We start from the raw sequence: 7,742 nt of genomic DNA, 5'->3' as shown, positions 1-7,742 counted from the left end.
TGGGTGGATGGCCTCGTCAAGGGACTCATTCTCAGAACTTCCAGCAGATGGAAGGAAGAAGGGAAGCCCACCTGCTCACCTTACCCCTGCTCCCCCGGCTCCATCTCCCATGGGTCAATGTTCACTGCACAGCGAGTCAACTCCGTTGCATCACGTGGCCCCTCCAGTAAGAAGCTGCTCAGGAAACCAGGTACTGTAAGCACTGAAACAATTTCAGAAGTTGTGAGAGAGTCAGAGTAATGGGACTAGCACCTTTCAGACTCAAGTCTGGACTGGACCACATGGTCATGTAGGGAGTGCCACAGCTATAATAGCAACTGAGGCATGAATGGTGGTTCAGAAGGCAAATTAAGCCAAAGAATCCCCTGTGGTACACTAGATGTATTTAACATAAAGCAAGAAAACTCTTTCACCCTCCAAGAGTTTTGCCCAAAGAAGGAAAGTTACACATTCCCAAAAAACCCCAAAATACCTAGAGCTTTTAAAAGACATATAAATAGAGTGCATACTTATTTTAAAGCCCTTGGTACACTAATTTGGAGGAATGCATTAGCTGCTCTCTTTAAACTGTTGTTGTTACATGCCATCAACTCAACAGCTGAGCTTCCAGTGGGTTTTCAGAGGCATTAAATCACACAGGAAAAATAATTAAGCATTGTATCAGTTGTTTATATCGAGACATCTGGAAGATAATTACCTAGCCAACTGATAGGAAGAGATATTTTTGTCCATTTCAAAGGTAGGCAATTCAACAGAACACAGGAAATTGTCAAACAGTATGATTAATATCACATGGAAGTAAAATCTTGCTGAAGATTATTTCAAAATTATTCTAGCAGGTTTTTGATAGGGAAAGGCTAGAAATTCAACATAGATTCATAAAAGAACATAAAAAAATAATGACTTTGTTGAGGGCAGAAGGATCCCAACTAAAAGCAGAGAATACCAGCAAGATGTTTCCTTGTGTTATGTTAACTACAAAGATACATACGAAATTATAGATAACATTGTGGAGAATGAGAATGCCAGACCCTAATTGTGCCCATGTGGAATCTATACATAGAGTGGAAGACAGGTGTCTGAAAAGAGCAAGGTCCATGATTTATAATCAGGAAAGGTGTGAATTAACATTGTATCCCTTAACTATATCTACTCAATCTATATGCTAAGCAAATAATCCAAGAAGCTGGAATATATGAAGAAGTATCAGAAAATGATACATGAGAACATACAATATGCAAATAATACATCACTCTTTCCAATTGAAGTAAGGTTGAAGCACTTACTGAAGAAGATCAAAGACAGACTATACCCTTCAGTATGAATTACACTTCAACATAAAGAAAAGATCTCACAACTGGACCAATAGACAACATCTTGAACAGAAAATATTCAAGTTGTCAATGATTTCGTTTTATTTAGCTCCACAACTGACAGTCGTGGAAGCAGCAGGCAAAATCTATCAGTCAGTCAATCAATCAACCAATCAAAAGATGTATTATGTTGGACAAACATGCCATCAAGAACTCTTTAAGGATTATCACTTTAAAGACTAAAGTGTGTCTAACCCAAATCATGCTACATATGCATGTGAAAGTTGGACAGTGAACAAGGGAACCACCTAGGAATTGCTGTCTTTGACTTATGATGTTGATGGAGAATATTGACCACACTATGGACTTTCGATCCATACAAAAATTCTCACCACTGGACCAATCGGCAGCATCAGGATGGATGGTGAAGAGATTGAGATTGTTCACAGCTTTAGTTTGCTTGGCTCCATGGTCAACACTTTTGGCACCAGTAGCCAGGAAATTAAAAGACGTATTGCCATGGGAAAGTCTGCTGTTAGGGACCTCTCCAAAGTACTGAAGAGCAATGGTGTCTCTCTGGTGGGTCTGATACAGGCCATGGTCTTTGCAATCACTTCTTATGCATCAGAGAGTTGGACAATGACTAGGGAGGAGAGAAGGAGAATTGGTGCCTTTGAGCTGTGGTGTTGGAGACGAGTATTGAATATACCATGGACTGCTAAGAAAATAAATGGTTTCATCCTGAAGATGGTTAAACCAGGCTGCTCCTTGGAGGCAAGGATTCTGAAGCTTCGTCTGACATACTTTGGAGATGTTGTAAGGAGAGACCGGTCCTTGGAGAGGACATCATGCTTGGGAGGGTGGAGGGACAGCGCAGGAGAGGAAAGCCCTCTATGAGGTGGATTGATTCAGTGACTGGGGCAATTGGGATGGGAGTGTCAGAGGCAGTGTGATTGGCACAGGACAGAGCAGGTTTCAGCGCTGTTGTACACAGTCACTAAGAGTTGCAAGCGACTCAATGGCACATAACAACAACAACAATGGACTTTCAGAAGAACAGTTAAATCTGTTCTGGAAGAAGTGCAGTCCGAATGCTCTGCAGATCCAAGGACAGTGAGACGTCTTCTCACATAATTCAGACATGCTATCAGGAAGACCAGTCTCCAAAGAAGAACATTTTATGTCAGCGACAAAGAAAACCCCTCAGAAACGTTGACAGTCATGGCAAAAGCAGCCTCGGGTGCATGAAATTATGAAGACAGGCGGGGCTGGGTAGGGTTTCGTATTGTACAGAAGTTGCCATGAGTTGGAAGCAAGCCGAAGACACCTCGCAGCACTGTATTCATGGGTTTTCACTGCGTAACAAACCATCTCATAAGTCAAGAACTTAAAACAAATGCCATCTTCTGTGAAAGGGTCTGGCGGGGCATTGGGTAAATGTTCAGGGGGTTCCAGGAAAGTTGGCTGTTTGAGCTCACCTGGGGCTCTGGCATAGAAAGGTCTGGGCTCACCTTCCCTAAACATTACAGTGTAGGGCGTGCTATGTGGAGGTTCTGTGCTGTCACGTGGGACCCCTGTGAGTTGGAGTTGATTTGATGGCACAGCATCAGCAGTCTGTATGTTGAATGCCTCTTTACACATTTTGAGGCGGGGTAAGGGTCAGTTGTTCTGGATGACAGCTGGGGTGTCACTTACAAGCCAGTGGACTATCTCAACATCTCCACAAGACAATGATTATGAAGTTCCCAAGGCAGGCAAAACCCCCCAAGCATTCATTATGAATGCATATTTTCAAGCCTTGTATCACATCTGCTAGTGACCCATCGGTCAAACAGATAAAGCAGCCAAGACCACATTCAGGTTAGGAAGAGATAGAACTCCCTTCTTGATAGGCAGAAGTGGCAGAGTTGAACTGTGAAAGGACATAGATTCAGAAATGAGGGAGTGATAGTTTTACCATTTTGCAATCGGCCACAATCTGCCAAACACTGACAACTAGGGAAGGTTCTCTTCATCTTTGCTTTCCCTAACTGCAGATGAAGAAATTGGCTCTCAGATCACCTTTAGCACTGGCAGATCCACGCCACAGTGAGCCACACCGATCCTTCTAGATATTTTCACAGAGATTCGGAAATCCTAAAGACAGCAGCCTGCTTTTTCACCCTTCTTCTCAAGACCTTGATAATTCACAATTCAGTCATTCAACCAGATGTTCAGAACGCATGACCTGGTGTTGAACTCCTTAGCAATAAAGAGTTTACAGGATGATTATTTACATCAGTATTATTACTTATGCTCATTCTCACTGATGGAGTAACGAACATTCTGGTAATGTGCACAGAATTTTATGAGGAATCTATTGTAGTCAGGCTAAAAGGACTAAAATGCTACTGCTACTAAAAACACCGTTCCTCTTCTGTCTGTTAAGAGAAAGTAAAGATCTGAAAGTTGACCCACAGGGGTTACTTTTATTCCAGGTTCAAAGCGTGGCTAAGGGTCAGAGTCTAAATCAATATCCACCATTTTTTCTATTGGACCTGGAGGAAGGAGGAGAATAGAAGGTTTAATAGAAAATAGACTTGCTGTTAAGAAGTGGTGAAAGTACAATCAGCTTGTGGGTGGTGGTTGTTGTTATGTACAGTCGAGTCATCTGTGACTCATAGTGACCCTATGTACAACAGCCCTAAACCCTGCTCTGTCCTGTGCCAATCTCACTGTCTTAGACACACCTACCCGCCACTACTCCAGGCATTGGATCAATCCACCTCACTGAGGGTCTTCCTCTCCTGCACTGTCCCTCCACCCTCCCAAGCATGACGTCCTTGTCCAAGGATTGAGCCCTCCTTGCAACATATCCAAAGTATGTCAGACGAAGCTTCAGAATCCTTGCCTCCAAGGAGCAGCCTGGTTTAACCCTCTCTAGGATGAACCTGTTTGTTGTCCTAACAGTCTATGGTACATTCAATACTCTTCTCCAACACCACAGCTCAAAGACATCAATTCTCCTTCTCTCCTCCCTAGTCATTGTCCAACTCTCTGATGCATAGCAAGTGATTGCAAAGATCATGGCCTATATTAAGTACACCTTAGTCTCCAGAGTGACACTGTTGCTCTTCAGTACTTTGGAGAGATCCCTAAGAGTAGACTTTCCCATCAAAATACATCTTTTAATTTCCTGGCTGCTGGTGCCTAGAGTGTTGACCGTGGAGCCAAGCAAACTAACGTGGTGAACAATCTCAATCTCTTCACCATCCATCCTCACGCTGCCAATTGGCCCAGGGGTAAGAATCTTTGTTCTCTTGATATTGAGCCTCAATCCATATTCAAGGCTGCAGTCCTTGAGCTTCTGCAGCAAGTGCTTCAGGTCCTCCTCAGCATTAGAATCAGTAATTCTGATGGGTGAGAAGGTTAAATATGAAGTTCCAGGCCTTTGCTTTTGATATTCTGGCTCAGAAGGTGTTAAAGGGGACAGATGTATACCATGTTAACAGGTTTCCTAGGTGATTCAAAGCTACAGTAAACGGAGTCATTTCTATCCTTACCAATAACAATACTATCTTCTACCTTCTTAGACTCTCTGAAATGCTCATGGATTTTAGAAACAAATTGTTTTGTTAATTGTTATTGAGTCAACTACAACTTGAAGCAACCCTATGAACAATGAATCTGAACCTTGCTCAATTCTGCACCATTCTCTTCCTCTCTGATATATTTGGGCTTGTTCTTCCATTCATTATGTTAACTCATCTTACGGAGAGTCTTCCTCTTTCCCTGACCCTCTACATTTCCTACTGTGATGTCTTTTACTGAGGACAGCCTAATGACATGTCCAAAATATGTGAGACAAAGCTTCACTATCTTCGTCTGTTTTACTGCATTTCTCCAAAACATCTTTGTTCTCTTGACAGTCCGTGAAATATACAGTACTCTTCTCCAACACCACACCTCAAAGACACTGATTATTCTTGTTATCCTTAATCATTGTCCAGCTTTAAAATGCTTAACAAGTAACTAAGTGGAATGAAAAAAGTACACACAACCCATGGATTGAATCAGATGCACCTTAGTTTCTAAACTGACATCATTGTGTTCCTTCATACCTCAGAGAGATCCTTGGAAGCAGATTTACACAATGATTTATGTCTTTTGATTTCTTTACTGTTGATACCAAGGGTGTTGATTATGGACCAATGCTAGATGAAATTGTTGACAACTTCAATCTGTGCTCCATTTATCATGATGTTGCCTATTGGCCAAGTGGTTGGGATTTTTCTCGTCTTGACGTTGAGATGTAATCCATATTGAAAGCCGTAGTCTTGAATCTTCTGCAGCAAGTGCTTCAAACCTTCCTTCCTTTCAGTAAGCTAACTTGTGCCGTCTGCATAAAACAGGTTATTGATGAGTCTTACTGCAACCCTCATGTTACATTTTTCTCATATAATCCAACTTCTCAAACGATTTGCTCAGCACACAGATTGAATAAATATGGAGAAAGGATACAGCACTGACATACTCCTTTCTTGATTTTGGACCATGCAATGTTTCCTTGCTTTGTTCAGACAATAGCTTCTTGGTCTAAGTATAGGTTTCACATAAGCGCAATTAATTGTTCTGGGATTCCCATTCTTCTCAATGTTAATCATAGTTTGTTGTGATCAATACAGCCGAATGTTTTTGCACAGTCACTAAAAGACAGATGGACATCTTTATGGTATTCTCTGTTTTCTGCCAAGATCCATCTGACATCAGCAATGACATCGCTGTTGTCATGACCGCTTCTAATTTGAATTTCTGGCAGTTCCACCTTCTCCTAAAAAAGGTAATACCTTTTTAGGAGACCCCACCGAAAATGCTATGATTTCGTTCCAAAACTGGGTCACAGCTGATGTTCTATTCTAGACATTTGTTTAACAATCTTCAGCAAGACTTTGCTTGCATGTGATCTTAATGATATTGTTTCATAATTTCCACCTTTTATTGGACCATCTTTTTTGGGTGGGAACAAGTACCTATTTCTTCCAGTCTGTTGGCCATGTAGCTAGTTCTCATTGGAATAAAATTATCTAGCTTAAAATCCCTAATCTCTTGTTTGCCTTTAAAATTAGAGCAAAAAGTTATCAAGACTTTATCAGTCTATTTCTTCTAGAGTAAAATATTTCAGTATCAATTCCTCTTAGGAATACTTCAGTTCTTAGGAACTGAAAACCTAGCTCAAATTATTTGAGGAAGCCGTTGATGGAACAGAAGCTCTGGTGGTTTATTTCATAGGAGATTGTGCTGCTAACTCCAAGCAGCATTTGTCTGGTGCTTCGAATGTTGTTGTTGTTGTTGTTGTTGTTGTTATGTGCCGTCAAGTCGTTTGTGACGCATAGCGACCCTGTGTACAACAGCTCTAAACTCTGCTCTATCCTGTGCCAGTCGCATTGCCTCTGACACACCCATCCCGATTACCCCAGTCACTGAATCAATCCACCTCATAGAAGGTCTTCCCCTCCTGCGCTGTCCCTCCACCATCCCAAGTATGATGTCCTTCTCCAAGGACCTGTCTCTCCTAGCAGCATGTCCAAAGTATGTCAGACGAAGTTTTAGAATCCTTGCCTCCAAGGAGTAGCCTGGTTTAACCCGCTCTAGGATGAATCTGTTTGTTTTCTTGGCAGTCCATGATACATTCAATACTCTTCTCCAGCACCACAGCTCAAAGGCATCAATTCTCCTTCTGTCCTCTTTAGTCATTGTCCAACTCTCTGATGCATAACAAGTGATTGCAAAAACCATGGCCTGTATCAGGCAGACCTTAGTCTTCAGAGAGACATCGTTGCTCTTGAGTACTTTAGAGAGGTCCCTAACAGCAGACTTTCCCATCGCAATACATTTTTTGATTTCCTGACTGCTGATGCCAAGAGTGTTGACCGTGGAGCCGAGCAAACTGAAGCTGTGAACAATCTCAATCTCTTCGCCATCCATCCTGATGCTACCGATTGGTCCAGTGGTGAGAATCTTTGTCTTCCATCCAGGTGCTTCGAATACATACACCAATACCTCCAAGGGAGAATGATGGGCCAGCTCCCAGATGCAATTCACAGCCTCTGAGAGCCTGCTGGAGGGCCTGCTTCGAGTCAGTGCCAACTGGACAACAATGAGGGTGTGGGATTCTTCTTAACTATTAATTGAAAAATCTAAAAGAAGGCTTGATCTTTAATAGAAGAATACTTTAGATACTTAATGACATCAACACAGTTTGAATTTCTTTCTCTTTCTCCTTTTCATTGGGGCTACTTTGCTCCATGGTTGACTCCCTTTGGCAACATCCACATTTAACATGAAGATAATAATACCTTTTTAGGAGATTCCACAGAAAACTCTGTGATCTCATTCCCAAACTGGGTCACATGATCATTCTGAACTCTAGTCTGTAGAATGGGATATGCT

The sequence above is a fragment of the Elephantulus edwardii genome, unplaced genomic scaffold (genome assembly GCF_000299155.1).
Source record: "Elephantulus edwardii isolate Elephantulus edwardi_28Jun2011 unplaced genomic scaffold, EleEdw1.0 scaffold00027, whole genome shotgun sequence".
In the NCBI taxonomy this organism is placed as follows: Eukaryota; Metazoa; Chordata; class Mammalia; order Macroscelidea; family Macroscelididae; genus Elephantulus; species Elephantulus edwardii.
The sequence above is the reverse complement of the archived record's forward strand: the minus strand, read 5'-3'. Positions refer to the sequence as shown.